Source organism: Pseudopodoces humilis, chromosome 8 (assembly GCF_049639895.1).
Source record: "Pseudopodoces humilis isolate 2021_Gansu_Grassland_sample_001 chromosome 8, ASM4963989v1, whole genome shotgun sequence".
Lineage (NCBI taxonomy): Eukaryota > Metazoa > Chordata > Aves > Passeriformes > Paridae > Pseudopodoces > Pseudopodoces humilis.
Genome location: NC_142207.1, coordinates 22,981,961 through 23,004,357, shown reverse-complemented (window position 1 = coordinate 23,004,357; position 22,397 = coordinate 22,981,961). Strand labels below are relative to the sequence as shown.

General features: G+C 39.9%; 1 protein-coding gene and 1 long non-coding RNA gene across 6 annotated transcripts in view; one reads left to right on the top strand and one right to left on the bottom strand.

The window, feature by feature from the left end:
- Positions 1-9,700: 9,700 nt before the first annotated feature.
- Positions 9,701-11,240, bottom strand: LOC148183855 (uncharacterized). The gene is made up of 2 exons (XR_015773137.1): positions 11,049-11,240; positions 9,701-10,642 (listed from the first exon to the last, which is right to left on the bottom strand). It is a non-coding gene; the product is annotated as an uncharacterized LOC148183855 (long non-coding RNA).
- A 202-nt stretch (positions 11,241-11,442) lies between these two features.
- The window catches only part of SESTD1 (SEC14 and spectrin domain containing 1), a 49,119-nt gene continuing 38,164 nt past the window's right edge, over positions 11,443-22,397 (top strand). For 2 of the 5 annotated variants that reach the window (XM_014249536.2, XM_005519852.3), the window contains exons 1-3: positions 11,443-11,598; positions 14,741-14,803; positions 15,480-15,582. The gene's annotated coding sequence lies outside the window, so the exon portion shown is untranslated. Of the gene's footprint in view, positions 11,599-11,868; positions 11,889-14,740; positions 14,804-15,479; positions 15,583-20,959; positions 21,080-22,397 lie in introns of those variants that run through there. The other 3 variants (XM_014249534.2, XM_014249533.2, XM_014249535.2) reach the window with 3 other exon arrangements.

The window sequence follows — 22,397 nt, the reverse complement described above, 5'->3', positions numbered from 1 at the left end:
TCTAAGTAATCAATTGTTACTTCCAGTAATACAAAAATAGCATGTCATTACCATTTAGCACCAACTGCAAGGATTTAATTTTAAGACATTTCTCCTTTCCCTGACTGAAGAAATGCCTCTGAAATAATTTTTAACCTTTCATCAGCATAATTGCTAAATAATTAACAATGGGTAAAATATGAGGACCTGAGAGACTTGAAAATTATTACTGAAGTATGTATTTCACCAAAGCAATGACCTATATGCATCTGCTTCAAAATAAAAGCAAACTATAATTACTAGCAGCAGCTCCACAAAGTCTTTTTATGTGCCGGATCCTCTGATATATGTACTTATTCCTAAACCACAGCTGCCTTTGGTCCTATGTTAGGGCATAAAGACCCATCTCACTGCACAGAACTACTTGTGTGCTGGGGCTGAGCTCTCCTTCTCCAAGGTTATCTCATAATGCTTTGCAATATCTTCATTTCCATTAATACAAATTAGTTATTCCACAGAATAAGCCACGGAAAACAATGTAAGTGCTCTATAATACCTTTCTATTTTTATAGCGGATATTATTTCCTTTCTTCTGATAGCTGAGCTGATTTGCATTTGCATGCTGAGCTTTCCTTCAGTTTCTCCAGTCTTCTCAATGAGCTCCATGTGCTGATTTTGGATACGCCTTTTATACACCATTTAGGAGCTGACAATCCTCCATCTCTCCATCCTGTCCCAGCTCTGTGAGTCATCAGGATTTACTCACTCTCCTTTGTCTACTAACTTGGGTTAAAAACTGCACACAGTCTGCTGGCATCCCGATGATCCACTAATCTGGCTTCCAACAACCTGTGGGCCCTTATGTCCTCTCCTGCCCCTTGTTCCAGGCACTCCCATTCATTCTCCACTCACCACAATCTTAACATTTTTACTGCAACTCTGTGTAACAAAGAGAGGAAGAGGAGCTATTTTCTGGTGGGGGTAGGAGAAACCATGGGACCATGAATGTATAGCATAACTCTGTCAGAAGCCTGGCTGATCCCTAAATGATTTATATTTTCAGGTCCTTCTCAAGTTCAACCATTCGGTAAATGTTTGTCTTCCAAGCAGTTTTTGGTAAAATCATGGAAAGTTCACAGTGACTTTCACTCACCATTTTGAGAGTGTAGATACATCTTATATCTAATCTCATACCTGCATCTCCCCTGTCCACAGTATTCTTTTCAGCTTGGTGGTACCTTTGGTGGTGAATGCAACTCTGCAGCTGTAATTACCCTTCGAATTGCAATTCCCAATTTCAGTTTCATCCAAACATCTCAATAACCACTTCTTTCTTTCTGCATTCTTTCATCAATTGTAGTGCCGTTCATATTCAGACAGGGTTTTTTTTTATTCCTGAGGTTTTAGGGGAAATTAATTTTGTTTTTCTGTCAGAGGTTCCAAGTACACAGTCTGCTGAACTATCAGTAGTGTCTATACAATTCTAATGACCCTTCATTCCTGTAACTTTATTTATGCCTTTGAGCTGTTTAAATCAGAGGCACCTGGATAGAAACAAAGTGAAGTGGCTGCCCGAGTGTTTTTACAAATAAAAGTAATGTGTCTGGTGCTTCAACTAAATCCCCACCACTTCCTCCCAGGATATTTAGCACAAGGGTGTTCAGCAGGCTTTGGCTTTGTTGAACACCTGCTCAGAAAATCTGCTGACTACCAGAGGCCCCAGGAGAACAGCAGCCCCTTCATGCTTGCTTTTGAAAATGTTGGTCTAACACCAGCACAGCACTGTGATCCTCTCCGACAAAGTCCTCTAAATGCAAATTTTAATCAATGCACTTCCTCATAAATCAGTCCCTGTAGCTTTCTAATTATCAGCAGCAGCTCTGAATTGTCATTACACTTCTCATACTGATGTCCAGATTGAAAGTGATATCTTCCTGTGCTGCACAGGAAAGGATTATCACTTAGCTGCTCTAGCAGGGATTTGAGCATGGGATATGATTAGCACACCTTCCTCTCTCCTGTGCACAAGGTTCCAACACTGCAGTTTTCCAGCTATAATTCTATTTATTTTTTATTCCTCTTTTGAAACAACCCAAATAAACAAAATCTTCATTATGCTTGTGCAGTACTCTCATTTATAGCTATTTTTAAGAAATGCCAGAATGAAAGTTGAACCAACATCAGCCTTATTTTATTGTGCAGTTCACAAATAATGTGGCCATAATTGCTGTTTACCTTTCCTCCTGTGCTAACATTTTTGCAGCCTCCTACTTTTTCTGAGCAACTGAAAATCTGATCAATAAAGTGAATTTTTACGGGAATGGTGTACAGATGCCTAAGCTTTCAAAACCACTATGAAATAATTCCCATCTCCAGCAAAAAATAAGTGAATCTTTTTGGCAAGAATGGGCATGTACTGTTTCATATATAGATAGAATAAAAAAAAAAACAAACATATGATTTCTATATTATAATTATTTGAAATATAATTGTGTGCATCCTGTTTTTATTACCAATAAACAGAGCTGCTTTATTGATTCAATTATGTAAAAATAAAATGCTTCTATTAGGTTGTTTAGTTTCCTTATGATTGGATGTAACCTGATTATAACTATTATATATACATATTATTGCTAGTGTTTATTGTTAATATAGTAATGAAAATGAGAATATGATCTTACTAAAAAGTAGAATCCTTTTACTGCAACAAATGGTAAATATTTTGCATCTTTTATAAAATTTATTTTCAATTATTTTAATGGAGAGTTTTAAATAGTTTTTTTGTGATGTAGTGAGAAAAATCTATCCTTTTGCATTTAAACCTGAAATTAGAAATGAAGATTATATTTTTAAAAGATTGTGTAGTGACTCAGCACTCAAGATACTGTAGCTCATTAACAGCTCTGCCATGGAAGCCTAAAAAAGTAATTGAAAAAATTCATGGTGGCCACTGATAAAAATAAAGATACTAGTCAATATGGAGAATAGAAAAACTTTGCATTTGTTCAAAGGGGGCAATTTTAAGGCATAATCTGGATTAAACCCAAATACAATATCTTATTTACCAAGTATGACGCAAAAAATACTTAGGGTTTTATTTGTTCTCTGTTTTGCTTTGCTGCAGATTAACTGCTGTGAGTGTTCCAAACTGCCTATCTGTGTCCTGCTCCCTGTGAGAAGCTGAGAAATGCCATGCATTTTCAGTTGTGACCTGAGATCGATCCTACATGCGGGCTCTGGGATGTAAACTTCATTTGGTAAAAGCAGCTTGGGTCTGGACTCAAACGGGCACTTTACAGAGCAGAGGTATTCAAAGACAGGTTTGTTGGTTTGACTCATCTTTCATTCAGCTCATTGTGCTGTTCCAAAAGACTGCTGGTAAATGCAAATCCTCTCTTAAGTCTTTTATATTATTTACATACTTATATGGTTTACAGGTGATCTAAAGTTCAAACCTCCCAGCAGAGCTATAGAAATGCTTGAGATGAACAGAGGTCCTTGTCACCAGAGACAACCAATACAAGATATGCACTCTAGTGCAAAAAGTATGTCTATTTCTGCAGTTATTTTACTGAAATAAGCAACTTTATATACATGAGTAGTCAACTTCAAACAAGAGCACTAATTGTACTGATGAAGCTTAGCAGGACTGAAACAAGAATTATGAAAATGCTTTTCTTCCCGTTCTATCAAAAATGGTTTAATTTCTTACAATGGGTTGTAAATTAAAAAGAATGAAGGAAGGAATTATACATAACTTCCAGGGTAATGGTTGTGCAACTGAGAAATTCTGGTTGATGTCAAAACATTTCTGTGTTACTAAATATCACAGCATAGGTGTAACCTGCCGCATTCTGACAGAGGTTGACATGTTCAAAAACTGGAATATTGGAAGACCCCTGAACTTTGCTGTCACATTAGGGGGAAGCCATTTGAAGAATGGCACAGAAACAGCTTAGAAAACCTTGGCTAATCAAATTGTCAAACAGCAGGAAAATGTTTGAAGAGAAGGATTGATACCAGGAAAGGCACAATGGACCAGTTGAATACTACGAAGGAAGGGCATGTATGACTTAACAGGAAAGATTTACTTTTTAACTCAGGCTAGAGTTTGATGAATATTTCCTTTGATGGAAGTAGCTAAATCAACTTTGCAGGGAGGGAAAGAAGCTGGTTTTGATCTTCTTTTGATTTCTCCAGCCTGACTCACTGTGTGACAGCACAAATTAAAATGCACAACAAAAGGCAGTGGCCAGAAGGGCGGGTGAAAGTGAAGTTAGGGCTTATCAAGGTCTGTCTGAGATGCTCCCCCATGGAGCAGAGCCTGTATGGAGAGACATGTACCAACAGAAGTACATGGGTAGGCAGAATGGGTGCACTGAGAGTCCTTTGAGCTAAACCCAGAGCATGCTCGGTAGGAGGGAAATGTAATAAGGAAACCTAAACAGAGAAATGCATAAGGAAGTGTCTACTGTTAGCAGGAGGCAAAGCTGAGCAGGCTGCTGGCTCCCCTTATGGCACAACACTGAAGTGTAGACTCCAGGTACTAAGCAGGCCAGCAGGTATGAGCCCAGAAAAGGACTTTACTTGACCTAGAGAGGGTGCTGAGGAAGTTTTAGAGAGAGTCGGCACTAGCACTGGCGACAACAACTGGCAGCCAAAAGTACCTCTTTCTGTGAGGGCTTTTAGGTGGCCAGTCAATGAAAACATCTGGGGCCTGTTTATCCTAAAGAAGGTTTAAAAACATGCTGGTTTTGACTGTACACACTTAGCATGCTCATGAATTTTGGGAAGGAAGGTTCATCAGGACAATTTGCTGCTCTGTCAGGATGAAAAAGCTGAAAGTTTAATTCATAGTACATTGTGTTTTGAATCTGCTCACTGGCACATGGGGAGAATATGAGGGATTTTAACTATCTTTTCTCTAGAAAGGATCCTTTGCTGATATAAAATTTGCTACGAGTCTCTAAGGGAAGGGTTTTTTATCTTTTTTTTTTTTACATATAGAAATGTAAACTTTCACATTTTGCAAGATTTTATGTAGAGTAACTTAGTATATGATAATATTCTTCAACAATATTTGTTTTTATCAAAGGTTTTCAGTTTTACCTTATTAAGTAAAAGTTGTTGCATGATTTTGCTAATCTCTGCCCTATTTTCCTCTCTCTCAGTATGAGCTGTTCTGAAATTATGTTCATGTACTAGAAGACAAAGTGCCAAGTACCTAATTTAGTACTCAGCAGTTACATCCAAATTTTAGTTGTTGTATAACACCAAATACTGTAAAGATGACAAGCTCAAGAAATACTTGTTGCAGACTGGAAAATTATCAGCATTTTGGATTAGCTAGTATTATTCAAATTCCTTTTAAATGGCACTTTATTCTCAAGATGGCCTGAATAACTTTAACACCTGTTTGTAACATGTGTGACCTCCATGACTAAGATAACTATTGCAGCCTGATTTCCCACAACTGAGCAGAAAAAAAACAGAAACAGGAAGAGTTTTACAAACTACTTGAGAACTATGCAAAAAACCAACAAAACAAGGACCAATCAGTGTGATTTTAAAGCATTTCTGTGGATTAGAAACATGCACTGTGATTAGGTTCCCAGGGCTTTTGGAAGTATTTGAAAATCCTTGCCATTCTGACAAAGATTTCAGAAATAATTTACGTTAAGGATAAACATACTTCATTATATTTGAAACGACCCTTTCAAAATGCATTTAAGTAAAGCTTGTACACAAAAGTTTTGATAAAGCAGTGGGAAATATACTCCACATATTCCAATATGTTTTATTTTTTAATTATAGCTACAAAGGTAATTCCTTTCTTTGGAAAAATAGTTGGATTTTTAGCCGTGATATTCTTTCTGTCTTGAAGAAAATTTCTGACTCTGGGTGAACACTGAATACTGAGTAGTTGAACATCAAATAGCACTGAATCTTTATAAAACAAGATCTTTTTGACTCAAAGGGTTACAATTTAAAGGTTCTACATGAACATAATAAACTATGAAGTCAGGTAGCTCTGGGTAGGGACATCTATGCAGATACAGAGAAGAACTTTAACCAGCTCAGCCACTCATATCTAAAAATTACTTTTCTCTGAAAGTGAAGAGCTCTGTCTCTTATTGCCTCTAAAAATAGCTCATATTATTTATCCTTTTTCAATTCACTTTTGCTAAAAATGATTGTGATTATTGTTAGTGTATAACCTAACCTTGAAGCATGCTACTGCTTTTAAGATAAGAAATTCAAGCCATATGAAGAGGAACCTATGCAGAACCTTTACTTATTCATGTAAAAGAATAATTTTTGCCAATGTAGAAAGATAATCTATTTAGACTTAGAGAAAATTCTATTATTGGGAAACTCCTTTCAATTTATCCTCTTTCCAAGTGCCCCCCTTATGGCCCTCTGAAGAAACTTAGAGAAGAGGTTTTTTTCTCAAGAAGATGCTTGATGACATCACCATGTCAGAACTGTGCTAGAATATAGAATTGCACAATAATGGGAAATGCACACAAAAATTGTAAAGCTGTCTTTGTCTTCTCCTTTTCTAAGACCACACAAATTAACAGCTACAATAGAGGGCACCCATTTCTCAATCCCTGACTGACATTGTCATCTAACCTCTTTTATGCTGTGATCATTTTGCTAATAGTTAATTTTGAAGCAGGAATTGAAATGTAAATCTAATGTAAGCAAAAATGGTGGTGGTACTGAATATGGCTGCCTCTGCAGTGTTAATACACTCCATGGCTTAAGAGTAAGGGAGTTGCAGGGAGATGGTAATCAAGTCTCATTAGAAAATTCCCCATTCTTTCCTTTTTTGTGGTGCAAGCAGAAGAAAGCTGCAGCATGGAGCTGCAAATATGGCTCCAGCAGAACATTAGGTGCTTTGTACAGAAGTCATTCAAAATGTCATTGACTATCAGCTCTCTCTTACTTCTATAGCTAGCATTTCAGAGTTAGCATTTAGAGTTAGCATTTCAGAACATTTCAGTCTTCTCAGAGCTGTTATGCCTCATGTGATAACTAGTATGGTAAGTACAGTTCCTTTTCCTTAGCAAACACCAGCAGTAATCCCTGATCAGATTGAGCCATCAGAAGACAGAGTATGCTGCAGACATCCCACCAAACCTGATCAGTGGTATGGCACAAGCACCTAACAGAACCAGAAAGTTGGTCCTCACATCCTTCCCCTGTGGCCACAAACATGACCTGAGACATGCCCATCTCCATTCTGCTGCTGTGTACCTTCTCACTGAGGTTATAGGATCAAGATCCCTGCCCTTGTATCTCAGGTCATGTTTGTTGCAGGGCAGGCCCACAGGGAAAGGACATGAGAACCAAATTTCTTACTTTGTTAGGTGCTGTGAAGAAGGGATGGCAATCCCCCTTCATATCAAAAATGCTTGGGATCTGTTGCCAGCCATAAACCATTTTCCCTTCACAATATGAAATAAATTTGTAAGGAAGCCACGTTCATATTTAAGAAATTTGAGCAGCAAAATACTAACCACAGATAGCTTTGCTTCCTTTTAAATATTACTCAGGAAATTCAGCTTTTAGGCTTCTATTTTATTTTATTTTATACAAGACCAAGTTATTAAGACTGTATTTTACAGAAAATAAAAAGTAATTAAAGAAAGTAATAAAAGTCACTGCCAGGCTTTCTGCAGGAAGCACAATCCAACAGCCTCTAGTACTTGGAAGGACACGATGATATCTGAGGATGCTTTATTGTTTCTACCTGAGCATTAAGAGCATATGAAAAAAACCCAGAAAACACTCCAGATTCTTGAGAATCTTGCAAAGTTTCATGCTGCTTTATCTCCTTACAGGAATGTCACTCATACCTTGATAAAATTAAGGATTTATCTTTTTTTATATATAATTAAAGTGAAGAAATTCAAACTTATGGCCAAGGTGTTAAAATATTGTTTTACACACCCTCTGATAAGTATGACTACAACAAAACATAAATCCTTCAAAATGTGCTAGGTGCTGTCTACTCATAGTTGCCAGAGCTTTCAGCCTGTGCTGGTCAGTAAACAAAATCTCATGGGTTTGGGCTATTTGAGACTCAAATTCTATTAAAAGCACAATTTAAGGCTTTGTTGTAATTGTTTCAGAAGAAACAATTACTCCACAGTTCAGGATTAAAACCTAGCGTTTGTGTTTAAAGGGGAATTTCAAATCTTGATGCTAATAGGTGAATGTGGCTTACCTTCAGAAGCCAGTGAATGGTAGCTCATGCACTGAATTCCACAGATCTTTTGTTTGTTCCTGTGATGTTTTGAATGTGCACTGAATGCTTGTATTTTATCGTCACTTTCACTTCCCAAACCGCCTGATACTGTTTATCAACATAGAAGGGGCTTTTTTCACTGTTTTTCCAGCATGAATCTCGCTGTATGACAAATACATAAGGTTTTAAAGTAGTAGAAAAGCCTACAGTGTAGAAAACATTCTACAGATTTTATTTACAATTTATTTATATTACAATTGCTGCCAGCCTATACTTTTCCCACTGCATATAGTTATTTGCTTATTTTCTGTAGATACCTTTTATGAACAGGACTGTTCTGTAAGTTACATCTCTAGCCAGTACACTGGATACTGCTGGCTTACATTAACTTAACTGCTTGAATTCATTTTTGTGCTACAAGTAAATTAAATTGCCTATCTCTTGCAGTGCGATGTGGAAGCAAATAACAAGCAAGGCAGCAAGGTAAATCACTTGAGGTGGAGGATTTCCAGCCCAGCAGGTACAAGGCTGTGCCTGGCAGCACCTCCCTGAGCCCGGTGGCAAGTGCAGCAAGAGGAAAGGTGTATTACAGGTCTGTGGGGTGCTGTACAGGATGGCCAGTGTCACATCTGGTGGCACCTGAGATCAATGGCACCATGACCATGACCAGTGCCACCATGAGTTGGTGTCCAGTACCAACCCCCATAGGTGTTTGGGGGTTTTGTTTGTTTTTCTTTGAAGGCTGATTTTTCTAGAAGCACAACAACTGAAGCTGGAAGCGGTAACTCTGTTGTGAGAGCACTGTTCTGCCTTGTAACAAAGGCTCTGTTGTGCTGGCACGCAGCACAGTGCCCAAAGCTCAGGATGTTTTCAGCCCATTTGCTTTCATTTGTATTTGAGTTAATCTGGCACAGCTGCTAGAGAATAACACCATATATTAAGGGTCATTTTAATCAAATGGATCCTTGATACTCTGATTTCTTCCTACTGGCAGTTCGCATGGAAAAGGCAATTAACTACAACTCTAAACTGATGGTATGACCTTAAAATTAATTATGTCAGGTTCTGTCCTGGCAACTCATTCAGCAGAGTATGCACAGAAAATAAAAGTCAGAAAACCTCTTGCAACATCTTTACATTTAAACTAGCATATCTCCAAACAGAGCACAAATGAAAGTGACTTTTGGGTAATTCTCTCTTATGGAAGGCACTGCAAGAATTCTGTTCTTCCTCTGGAGAAGCCTTGTTTTGTCCTTGAGAACAGACTCCAGTTGCAAACAGAAAAATGAAGAAATAGGGTCTATGTCCTTTCGGTCTGAATTCCCTTCCCTCTCCCTCTTCTTCTTTCTCTCCCACTCCTCTCCTTTCCGAAAAGTAACCATAAGGAAATTTATTAGGATTAATGAGCTCACATGTACTGAAAATTTGAGATCCACAACCCAAAGCAAAAACACACAATTTAAATAGGTTCATTTTTCTTTATTGTGTAGGCTATGTGATAGGTATAGTACACAGAATGTAATATCTGCACTATGGAGGATCTTAGATGTGTGAAATAAGAAATTAATGTATGACAATCAGCTGTACTTTTTCCTTTGTTGATTTTCGTCTTGCTCCATTTAAAGGTTAAAGATGCATGTGTTAGCAAGTCCCACTGAGTTTTCACATGTGTTGGGCATCAGATCACTTACCTAGTGTTCTGAAATACTAGCTATTCTACAGTCAGAGCTTACAAAGACACAGCCTGAGGGATCTCAAGTAAATATTGATGAATTGTGAAAGCTTCTATTATCTTACCTTTTGCCCACAAGTATGCAATAAGCATAAATGTAGAAGAGTGATCTAAATGTTCTATCTGGCACATTCTTAAATCATTAACACTTAAAATATTGCTGAAGTTTTCCTCTTAATAACGTAAAAAAATTATTAATTTGGTTCTCTATAGCAATTACTTTTGGAGGGAAGCTGATCATTTATCTCTGTTAACCTGTTGTGAAGGAACTAATTTTGCTCTTCCTCTTTCTTTGCTGCTGCTGTTCAGGAAAGAAAGGCCCAACAGAGAAAGTATGCTCTCAAGGCTGGGAGGCCTTGGCTGCTACGCCTTATCTGAAAATCTGAATGACAATGTCTTTAGCTCTTGCATGTCCAGTGGGTGTTGTTGCTGAGAGAGGGACAGCTTTCTGAGTTAGCAGAGGCCAGGGATGAGGTCAGTGCCACAGGCGTGCCCCGATGGTGACGGTGAGGGTGATGGCTGCAGCAGATGTTGACTGGACAGCAACCAGGAAAGGCGGTGAACAGAGGCGGTTCTGCAAACTCTTGTTTTGAGGGAAGAAACGAAGCAGTTACAGCCTTTGTGAGACAGCTTTCACACTCAGAATGAGATTCAGTAAATGATATTCAACTGCTCTGGAAAAAAAAGAGCAAAATTATGGTTAAGATAGTTTGCAGAGGCCAATTTTTTAAAAGAGCCATTAAGTCACCTAATGATGTATCCAGCTATGAGATTTAAGACTGCAACCTGTCCTAGACTGGTTAAGCTGAATGCAAGGCAAGCGTCCCAGCCAGCTTTCTTCACAGCACTTCTTTCTACATTTCTGCTTGTATTATTCTGGCATGACAGAGTTTTAGGGTGTTTGCCCAGGAGTCAGGACAGACAATGGGTTATTGTCTGCCATCGGAGGGGAAACAAAATACACGTCAGTGCTGAACTGAACTAAAAGAATCTCGTGGGTCCCTTCCAACTCAGGATATTCTGGGATACCGAGTGCTCAAACGCTGCTGGCGAAGAGCCCCGGGGACAGCCGACACTTGCCTGAGGCACTCCCAGCGTTCACCTGGGAACCTCTGGGCTCGCACTCAGCACTCGGAGCGGGTCTCTACAAAGAGCAGAGCGAGAGCACTGTTATCTTAACGCGGCTGCCAGCGTTACAAACTCGGCAGTCGGACAGACTTGTCCCACGCCGGGTGTTTACCACGACCCTCGGTAGCTGCGGGGGCCCGTGCCGGGCGGTGTGGCGGCCTGCGGGCGCAGCGCTCGGCCCGGCCGCATTGTCTCCCGGCGGGGCGGGGCGGCCGCGGCGGCTCCGCGAGGGGCGGGCGGGCGGTGCGGCGGCTCCGCGCCCGCGGCGGGGGCGGCGCTGAGCGAGGGCAGCGGAGCGGGGGCGGGCCCGCCAGCGCCCGGCGCTCGCCGTCTCCTTGCCGACGGAGGAGGGGTCGGAGCCGCCCCCGTCCCCAGGGGCTGCCGCCGGGCGAGCGAGGCGGTGCGAGGCGGCCGAGGTTAGCCACCGCAGCCCGGCCGGAGCGGGCGGGTCCGGGCTCCGCCCCGCGTCCTCCCAGCCCGGGCACCCGCAGCGCCGCATCGGGTAAGGACCCGCGCTCCGGAGCGGCTCTGCCCCGGCCCCAGCCCCGCGGAGGGGGGCGCCGGCCCTGCGGCCTGGCCGCGCTTTGTTCGCGGGCGGCGCCGCGGGGCGCTCCGCTCTGGCGGGCGGCGGCGGCGGCTGCGGCTCTCCCGGGGCGGCGGTGGCGGGGCCGTGCTGCACGGCAGCCCCGGCTGCGAGCTCGCCCCGCTCGCCGCCCCGCGCTGGGTGCCGCCGGCCGCTCGGGTGCCGGGGGCACGGCGGGTCGGAGCGGCCCGGGGGAGCCCGCGCAACAGGTTCGGGCATTGTTCGTGCCGCCGCTACAGACGCGGCCGCGGCGGCGGGGGGGCTCCCCAGGGGGGCTCCCGAGTGGCCGCCGCCGGCAGAGCTCTTGCCTTTGTGCGGGCGCGGGAGGGCGGCCGCCCCCCCCGGCGGGCCCCGCCGCGGGTGTAGCGGCAGGCCCGGCGAGGAAGGAGAGGGGTTCGGGCAAGGGGAGCCAGCCGGAGGCAGGCGGGGGCCGGATTCGGCTCCCCGGGCTCGCGGAGCCGCTCGGCTCCCGGTGGGGATTTTTGGCGGAGCGTGGCCGCCGGTCAGTCCGGCGGCGGGCTGGGGACGAGTCACGGCCGTGTCACTGCCGCGGCGTCGGGCGCTCCTGGGTTTCTGGAAGCTCTGCCTGGTCGGGAAGCTGATTCACTGCTGAAGACGTGGTTGCTCATAGCTGTGGTTACCCTTTCTTTGATTTTTGACAGGTCTATTGTCCAGCAGTTTTGCCTTCTCCTCCATAGTTGTAGTGTCCCTTGCTACCCCCTAACAGAGCTTTTTCGCCAGGCAATTGTACGAAGGCGATGGTCTAAAGCACTGTTTTTGTGAAAGAATTTAAACGAGTGTATGGAAGCAAGCGTGGAAACAATTAAAGGAGAGTGGTTCTTTATTTTTTGGACTTTTTGTAAGTTTTTTAATGAGCAAAATTGGTGAGGTTTATGTAGATATGTATTAATAGATGCTTTTGTCTGTTGCTCTCTCATCTTTCTGCATTCCAAAGGAAATATTGGTCCTCTCCATTTTTAGTATTGCAGTGTCTGCAGTGTCCTCACAATTGGATCTTCACTTTGTTCATACATTAAAACTCACTGTGATGAGGAAGTACTGCGTTTTCCCCTCTTTTCTCCCTTCTGTGACATCTGTGACTGCTCAGATTCAATGTATACTAAATAATGAATACTGTTACTACATTATAGGATTACTGATGGTTTATTAATTGCTGTACTAATAAGTGTTCACCTTTATCTGAATGCATTTATAGTCCTAATGCTATTATCTGTAGCAAGCAGAAACTTAAGAGGGAAAAGGGGGAAGCTGGACTACAGAATAGGGCTGAAGCTTGCTCAGAGAGGCCTATGGCTTGGTGAGGTGCTGGTCATGCCTTGCTTTTTCAGGAGGAAGGCAATGAGGCAGAGCACTGGAACAGGCTGCTCAGGGAGATTCTGGAGTCTTCCTCTCTGGAGACATCCAAACCCCCTGCCTAGGCTGGGTCACCATCAGCAGTTACACAGGAATGTCCCCAAATAGGGTTCCATTAGAACCATTCAAATAGATGATCTCCAGAGGTCCCTTCTAATCTTAATAATCCTGTGGTTCTGTGAAAATCTCCCACCAAAACTTAAGAGTAATTACAATGTGGTTTTAGGGGTGGATTTTAGGATTTTGTATAATTCTTTATGTCACAGATTGCTGCTTGAAGAGTCCTGTAAAATCATCTCAGATGACTGTTTTCCCTGGAATAGTATGCTAATAGATGATATTTTAATTTAAAGTTTAATTGATTGGTAATGCCAGTTTTCCTAGAAATACAATTTAAGAGATGGAAATAGATGTATTTTTAAATCTCTTAAAAGAACATTCAGTGTAGGAAAAACTGGTGTGATGTCTCATTGAGTTGTAGGCTGCAATTCTGAATTGGCTATGGATTCAAATTCCTCAGTAAAGCTTATGTAAACAGGGGGAATTTACATAGTTTTGTCATTTTCTGTCAACAAAAAAAAAGGAGTCAGGTGAAGTTCAGCTCAGTTTCAGTTGGCTGTTGCTTGAGAGTGGTAGTGGGAAGGGAAACCAGAGGAATTTCTCTAAGAACTTTAATACAGTGCTACCTAACTGTCAGTTATCTTTAGGAATAGATTATAAAGAGGAACACATTTATTCCCCAGTGATGATGGGTGGGGAAATACAGAACACCTTCAACAGGCAGCTTCTGATAAAGTAGGTAGTCTACCCTGGAGATGAAGTTGCAGGATTTCCAGTGCATCCCAAGGACTTGCTGTTTGTATTTTTGTTTCCGATCTAAAGGTTGGTCCTCTTGCCTTCTCTCCCATCTTTTTGACGCTGACTAGAAAACTTCCTTTAATAGAAGGGTGTTTTTTATTTAAAAATTCGTGTGAGTTAGATTACTGTAATGACTGATCTATCAGAATTACTGTGAAACCAGTGAAGTGTGTTTGTCGTCTTGGTTTTGCCTTTTACACAGTATACACTAATTTGAACTTTTGGGTTTTTGTTGTTGGTTTTCGTTTCATGGGTGGAATTTGATCAAGTTACAAGATTTCATGCAAGTCCTATAACATTTGCTGAGGTTTAACATTTGATGCTTGTACGTTAATTCCATGTCTTCTTCAAAGAGGGGCTATTTATATTTCCTTATTCAAGTTACACTTTGCCTGTTTTAATTTTATAGCGGTGAATACCTTTGTAAGAATACCTTGTTCCTCTTCACAAAAAATCTACTAACACTTGTATTTTCAGTTTAGCCTAAAACTCCGTGTAGGTTACCTCTGATTGAAAGCATACTACAGGGACTCTGGTTCTTGTTACTTTCCTGCTGCTTCCGGTGCTGCCTCAGGAGCATTGCCTGCTAACTATAAACAATGTTGATGTCTACCATATGTTTTGGTAGAAAGCACAGGATTCCTGCTGTCCCACTAAACTCAAATGCCTAGCTTACTAGTATTTGTGGATATACAACGGAAATGTTGACTCCCCTATCATGTAGCTCTGTGAGAAACTCTTGTTTTCAACCTCCAGGGAAATGAAGTTTTAGATTGAGTAGCAAAATAAAAAAAAATATTGTCAAATGCTTTTTCATTTAAATTTACAGAACCCAGGATCTGGAGCTCAAACTTGTAACCCTAGCAGACAATTTTGCATTCCAGTACCAATGGTAAGTAAGACAGGTCTCTTCCAAAAATAAATCTTTATAATTTTCATGTGTTATATGTGGTTCTTAGGAAGCTTTGATACTGGTGAATATACTGCCTAGAACATCATCTTTACAGTTGGTTTTGTAGAGACTTACTTAGGTTTAACTTATGCCTTCTTTAACTTACCTGCTTTACTTTGTGTTCATTTTGTGACTTCTTAAAAGGCTTTAAAAAGCACTATAACATAAACAAAACTGATATTAAATGACATTGTTTGGCCGTGCAGCTCACAGTGCAGCTTGTGTTACTGTGTCTCACGTAGTGGTAGTGTCCCACAAGGAGAGGAGTAAATGTGCTGCAAATGTGTTAGGGGGTGTTTAAGTGTAAGACTGGAGATAAGTGAAGTCTACTTATAAGGGGGTTCTGTGATAGTGGGTGAGAGTAAGGAAAGAAGTTTTAATAGCATCGAGGTAATTGTTGCTGCTCTGATGGTGTTGATAAGTTTGTGCAGGAAGATAAATGAGAGACTTGGGAACCTTGATTGAGCAAGTAGAAAAATGTGTTGGCAAAGCTTTTTGCTCTTCAGACTAAATAAGAGTGAGAAATTTTTGAAGTGAGGATAACCTTATAGCAGATGCTAAACTCAACAAGGAAGCAAGTGAAAATCAATCTGGAGTGTTGTTTTCCTGTTTCCAGGTGAGAAGATGAACTGCTGCATTTTGGACAAGCTGAAGTTTGGAATGCTGGGACATAAAGAACCCTTTAAGAAGGAAATTACAATAGTTAAGAGGAGATGAAGGTATGACTTAGGGCTTTGCAGAAACAATAATTCAAGGGAGATAGATGTGGTAGGTACTTGAGAATTCAAAGCCAAGATAAATTCCTGTGATGTTGTCAGAGTTGTATTTGGGATGTGTTCTTAGTGAGGTATCATGAAGGATGAGTGTTGACCAGATCAAGTAAGGCCAAAAAAAAAAATGTGTTGGAAGATTAAGATAAATGGGTTTGATGTTAGCCTGATGTTTTGGTCACTAAATGGTATTTATGGCTGAACTTGAGACCTCACTGCAGGTTGTCTGTTTTTTCTCAGTTGGTGCTCTGTTTGCTAATTCTTTCATTTTGCATTCTCTCTTGACCCTAGAAAATAGTATAATTGGAAAATGTATGAGCGCTGCATCTATGCAGGGTGCTCCAGGGAGCAGCTTAGAGAGCTTGATTTTATATTCTCTGAAGCATGTGACCATTTGTTTATTGATTTATTCATTGTTAGTGGAAAGCTACATGTTTTATTTTGAGGGGGTAAGAGAGAGGGAGAGGTGCTGTGATTACTGCAGGTGGTTGCTGTATTTAATTTGTCATTTGTAGTTGAAATGTTCAGAATTTTTAATCTGAGTACAAAAACTGAAGACATTCATGAAAGTCAAGATTTATTTCTCCTGCACCCACTAATTTAGGGACATCTTAGATAATTTCTTTTGCTTTGTAGAGCAGTGAATTAATGGATTTCTGAAATATGTAAACAAAGTATTTATTTACCAGATCTGGAATATTTCAATGTCTTGTACTTTGATATTTGGTTAACATTAGCAAAATTTTTAAGTTATTTATATATTATTGAAGGGATTATTATTATTACCCTTCTCATGGATACTTTGTGTATTGTGCAGGATGACGGGGGAACACAGTAATTTTTTTTTTTTTTTTTTTTTTTTTTTTTGGCCAGAGGAAATTGTTCAATTTCAAGGTCCACACAAAACTATACTCTTCAGCTAATAACTTTTTGGTCAGGTAGCAATTCCAGAGTTTTAGGGATTTGTAAACAGGCTTTTTATTAGCCGTTCCTTCACTGTCATCTTGTTTTAGTCAGATTTCTTCACTCCAAAAGGATGACTGCTTTTGTATCTGCTGCACGAGATGGCTTTCGATGTAGGGGGGGTATTTCTTTTTGCTTCCACTCAGTTGAGTGTCACTATACTGAGCTGGGAATTGAATCCTGAGGCCCTCAGCCACATGCACTTGCAACCTATGCCAAATATGTGTATTGTTATGAAGTGGTAGATTGTTTTCTTATATAAGTGTTGCAAAAAGAACAAGAAGTTCTAGTCTTGCACCCTAGAGGAAAGTGTTCTTCATTTGTTCCAGACTTCTAGCAGTTGCACTCATCAGTGCAGCTGTTTGTCTTTTGACTTGTCTACTCATGGCCTGGATTGTCCAGTCGCATTCCATCCGCTGTCCTAGTTCTTTTAATGAAGCATAGGAGCTTTCTGATCTTTCATCACAAACTGGTTTTGGACAGTTCCTTAAAGATCTGATGATGAAGTATTTATTTTTCTAAGCACCTGTGACTTGTATGTTGGTTTTGTTTTGTTTGTTGGAGGTTTTTGTGTTTGGTGTTTCGTTGTTTTTTTAAGAAGAGGGAGCCAGGAAAGGACTGTGTAATTTTATTTTACTCTCTGTAGGTTATTTTACTTCCCCCTAATGTCACAAAGTATTTCTGTGGTAGAATTTGCAATCCATGTGATTCTGTGTTGTTTCCATGTGACTTCTGACTAAGGAAAATTACCTAAAAATAAGTATTTCTTTTAATGAGTTTTAGTGCAGTGTGATGAGGAATAGAAAATGTCTCAGCTGTGCTTTGAACATAGCATTTCAATTGACCTATTTCTAAGGAGAAAGTGGTAGAAGAAGCAGCCTCTCAACTTGCATCGTTTTATGTATTCTGTAGTCACTTGATAGTGTTAAGTGAGATGGGACTGTACCAGATGACTGCAACTTCTGATGGTTTGGCTGCCTGTTGTAAGGAAAGCAGGGTATGAGGTGTATTGGTCTTCTGATGCTGGTGGGCAAGATGTGGGGTTCTGCTGGAAGGTATATGGTATCTCTCACTGTATGTGAGAGAATGGCAAAAAGTGGCAGGAATGTTGCACAAAAGGGAGTATGGAGATGCATCCAAAACCTGTGGCTTATTTTCTCACCTATTCTAGATTAAAGAGGACTGAAAACTGCTATAATGCTATACATGTGTTTGGCTTGGGCTGAGCCTGGAAAGGGTAGATAACTCTAGCAAGCTGTCATCTTGGATGTCACGTGTTGCAGCGTTGTTAGGAATGTCTGCACGTGTTCCTTTGGGCTGGGCAGGTTTGCTGTCTGAACATGGCCAGTGAGTCCAAGGAGTGCTGTTCTTTGAGAGTGTGCTCACTGCTGCACTGTATCCTGGGGCTGGCCTTGTTGTATGGAAAGACTGAGGTGTTGGTATTGTGTCTCACAGCTGTACATGCAGGTGTTGCTGTGCAGCCCTGGTTACATTGTTGCTGTGCTTGGTCCTCTTCCTTTTTTTCCCTCTGGCACTTGCTTGAAGTCTGAGGAAAAGCTCTGCCTTTGTATGAAATGAATAGCTGACCATGATCAAAGTTAGAACTCATACACACAATGTCTTTTTCTTCTCAGATGGCATAACCTCTTACTCACCTGTTCTCCAATTGCTGGTTTGCTATTCGTTATATTGCTCATCACTTCCTTTTGATGCTCGTCTTTTTTATTTTGCTTTTCAGAGAGTGTTGAGGGGTTGAAAAGGGGTGGGAAATGAATACGGAAGATGAGTTAAATAGAAGTAGTTTAACAGACAGTTCTTCTGAATTCTCTTACTATCTTTAGTTAGAAGACAAGTTAAGATTTGAACCTTCCAGTGAAAAAGTAGTGGAATTGGAATTTTTCCAAGCTTAAATTTGTTGTGGCTGTGACAATGTGCTTTTGGATCATGGCTTTAGCATGCTGTTAACCTCAGCTTTAACCCAAGTCAGAGTACATTTTCATTGTGTCCATTGAACTGCCATGGCAAGTTGCTGAGTTAGGGTACTAACTGTGCATGTGTAATGGAAATGGCACTGTATGGTTGCATCTTGCTTTAAAATTGAAGAAGCTTACAAACTCATGAAATTAGTCTGTGTTTCTTATTTTCTGACTTCTTTAGTTTGAATTGACAGGTTGCAGAAGATCAGGAATATTTTTGTTGTGTACAACTTCAGACATAGTATAAAACTTCTGTGGGCTTTTTCTGGATAGTTTTTACAGATAGTAAAAAAATTAAAAATACAAAAGTGGTTGAAAAATAAAAAAAAAATTATTTGATCATCCTTAAATATATGAAGTTACTTTTTCTCCTGAGGGCTCTAATGTTAAATATTAGTGCTGCTCATAATATCTCAAAGAGTAAAGACCAAACACTCTGTTTGTGTGTGTAAGCTGATGTTCATCTGTCAAGTTTTATTGTTATTTTGAAACTGTCCAGCTGAGTAGCTGATTTCCAGGTGCTTTTTAATTGAAGACAGCATTAACTAATAAATATTTACAGACTTTTTCTACTTTCGTGGCAGATTTGTGCTTCTCAAATTACCCTGGGGCATCAGCCCTGGAGACACCTTCGTTTGTGTTCTCTCTTTGTACAGCTTTGCTGTGGGAGAGATGACATCCTTTAATGTAGCTTTAAAGGAAGGTGAAATAATAATCTACATAGATAATTGTGATACTCAGCTTTATTCCTGTCTTTTACATGTGGATTTTATTTCTGTGTGGAACAGATTAACTAGTTTTAAGCTGATTCAGGGAAAAAGAGGGTAATGCTTTGTGGGTTGAAGTTAGCATCTGAGAAAACCTGCATGCTGTATTCGGAGAATGAAGATGTTAATTTTGAAGGTCTGCAATTCAAAAGTTGATCTAAAAGAAAAAGTGTTTTCAATCTGTATGATTTGAGCCTTTTTTCCTTTGGTACTTCAGAATGTCTATTGTTATTTGTGCTATTGTTTCTGCCTGGACTTGCAAGCTGCTACAGTTTTGAATATAGCTGCCCATCTGCTCCTTGGTTATTTATAGGCAGATTTGTGGAGCTCCTTCTAATCTCTCAAGTCTTCAAAAACATTAATGAATTAAACATCACAATACTCTTGTAAAAACAGAATTAAATGGAGGAACTGAATGGAGACTAAAAAGGATAAATGACTTGCTGAAAGCCATATGTATATTTCATAGCAGAACAGGGAATAGAAACCAGATTCTTTTTTTCTTGCTTGTTGTCCTGTGCTTAACAGACGAGCTACATGCTCTTGTGAGATACATGCTAAAGGACTGAAGAAAGAACTCGTTCTTTGAATCTTGCAACAGATGCTCATGTGCAGACTAACCCATTCCAAGACCTTTTTGGAGAAAAACCATGTACTGAGAGTATTAAAGGTTTCAGGTCTAACAAACATGAATAAACATGTTAATATTAATTCTCATTAAGCCTGAATTTGTTTTAATTGTTAATGTTTTGGAGCAGTGGTTTCCTCTGGGTTGCTTAGAAAGAAAACACCTGTTACTTACAGGAGAGCTCTCTAACATCTTCCTTCTAGTTGTCTAGTCAACCTGCTCCTCTTTCCCTGTCTTAAATAGACTTTTATAATTGCTTTAGAAAGTGTTGGGACATTGGTTCTTATTTAATTTTTTAATTCAATGACAATGAAGATGGGTAGCATAAAATGCAGGTGAAACTTTCCATTCATCAGAAATTTTGCACTTTGATGAATTACACATAGTACTTAGAATGTGTGAGTTTTTTTGATTTTTGGCTGGATTTTTTCTTGGTTCTTTTGTTTGGGGTTTTTTGGTTTTGTTTTTTATTTTTATTTGTTGGGGATGGGTTTGTTTTTTTTGTTTTGATTGTTTTTTGTTTTTGGAAGAACTTTAGAAATTTTGTGATGTGTGGAGTAAAACATTGCAATTTACAGTCATTCCAGAGTCTAGTAATGATAGAGGATGCAGCCTACTAAGTTGTGATTTGATTTCACATTAGAGTGCAACCTGAAATATTGTTTGCATTTTTACCCCTTCTGTAATCTTTTTCGACTATTTGTTTACTGTTTCCAATTCTCTCCTTAATGTATACATATTTCATGTTTGTATGAGAGAATTTTCTCCACAAATAGTATTAGTTTCTGCTTGTCAATGAGGAATTGGAAGAGTTTTCTATTACACTGGAATGCCTTTCAAATATTTAGGTTTTAAATACAAGTATTATACAAATTTAGTGCTGCCACCTTCTTGTGGAAATCTTCAAAAGAATGAATACCTTGTTGGAGACTGACATTGCTATATTGATTTAATAACCTGGAAGCCTGTGTCATGTTCTATGTTCTAAACAGGTTCAGTGAGGTTCTTCGAAGTGTATTGAATGTGTCCAGGAAACATGTTGAATGAAAGAACTACAAGTTCTACAGATTGGTATATGGTATTTTATGATACTATGGCGAAGTAGATTCTAGGTGGGCATATAGTACTCTAGATTTTCTGAAATTCAGCAAAGAAATTTAACCTCTTTATTTGTTTCATATCTGTAACATTTCAGAAAAAAAAAAGTTGTCTTTTGATTTGAAAGCGTTAAAATGCAGCTTCCTGAAGTATTTCACTTTCCTCACGTGAAATCTGTTCTCTTCAGTGCTTTTGTTTTTCTTCTGTAGCTTTTCTGTGTTTAATGAAACCAAATGTGTTTTTTTAATTGATGAATAGACACTGAATATGTTTCTTTCAGCTAAATGGCGAAAGCTATTTATTAAGCAACAAATCACTCTTTCCTCATGCTAAATAGAGAGCTTGATGGAAAATTTTAGGAGCCTGCCATTTTGTCTTCCTCCAACAAATGGAAGAATATATATATTTTGTAGGTCTAAATACATTGCAAAGGTAAAAAGCAGTGTACCTTTTCAAAACACCTTTAGTAGCTCTCATTGGAAGGTAGATTCCCAGCTTTCTTGAAATGGTTTCACTTTCCAATATTAAAAAAGGCATTTTGTTTAATTCATCCTGAGACTCTTTGGATGACAAAAATGGAGGAGAATGCTAAGCTTGTTTTTAAAATGTGAAGATTTTTTTTTTTCTGGTATGTTCTGATAACCTGCTCTCGTGAGAATTTTCTTCTAGATGAAACCTATCAAAGCTCTCACAAAACAGAGGTAATTGTAAACTTCAGGAGTTTCTGGAACAAAGGCTAGGTGTTTGGAATTATCAGCAGTTGTTCTAACTGGTCTGACTCACCTCCCTCCACTCTGAACAGAATGCTTCCTTTGGTTCCAGGAAATACTGAATAAAAGAACTGTTTTGATCCATGGACAGTGCCACTACTGTGGCAGAAAGCCAAGCGATGCTTTCATATTAAATAAATAGGTCTTTTCAGAACAGCAGGGAAACATGTTCCCTAGAGTCAGTAAGTTGATGCAGACTTTTGTTCCTGTGTGAAAGTATGAAGATAATGAAGTGTGTGTAGGTTTGAACTTCATTCATTGATTATAATAAAGAGGCATTTGTAATAATTTGGAAATGTAACTTGGGGAGGAGGGGGAAAAATCATTCAGGTATGTGTTCCACATCTTAAGAACAGGAAAATAAAGAGAACTGCCGAAGTTAAAAAGCTTACACAGAGTGGTTAGAGAGACAAAAATTACTGCCTGAGTAATTCTTGAATTTTGTGTTTTATGCAACAAATAACTACAAATCTTTGTCTAAAGCACACAGGGAGCTTTAATAGGATGCTTTTTTGAGTAGTTGTTCAAAGTTCAGGCTGTCATGGGACTCAGTTTCCTGAGA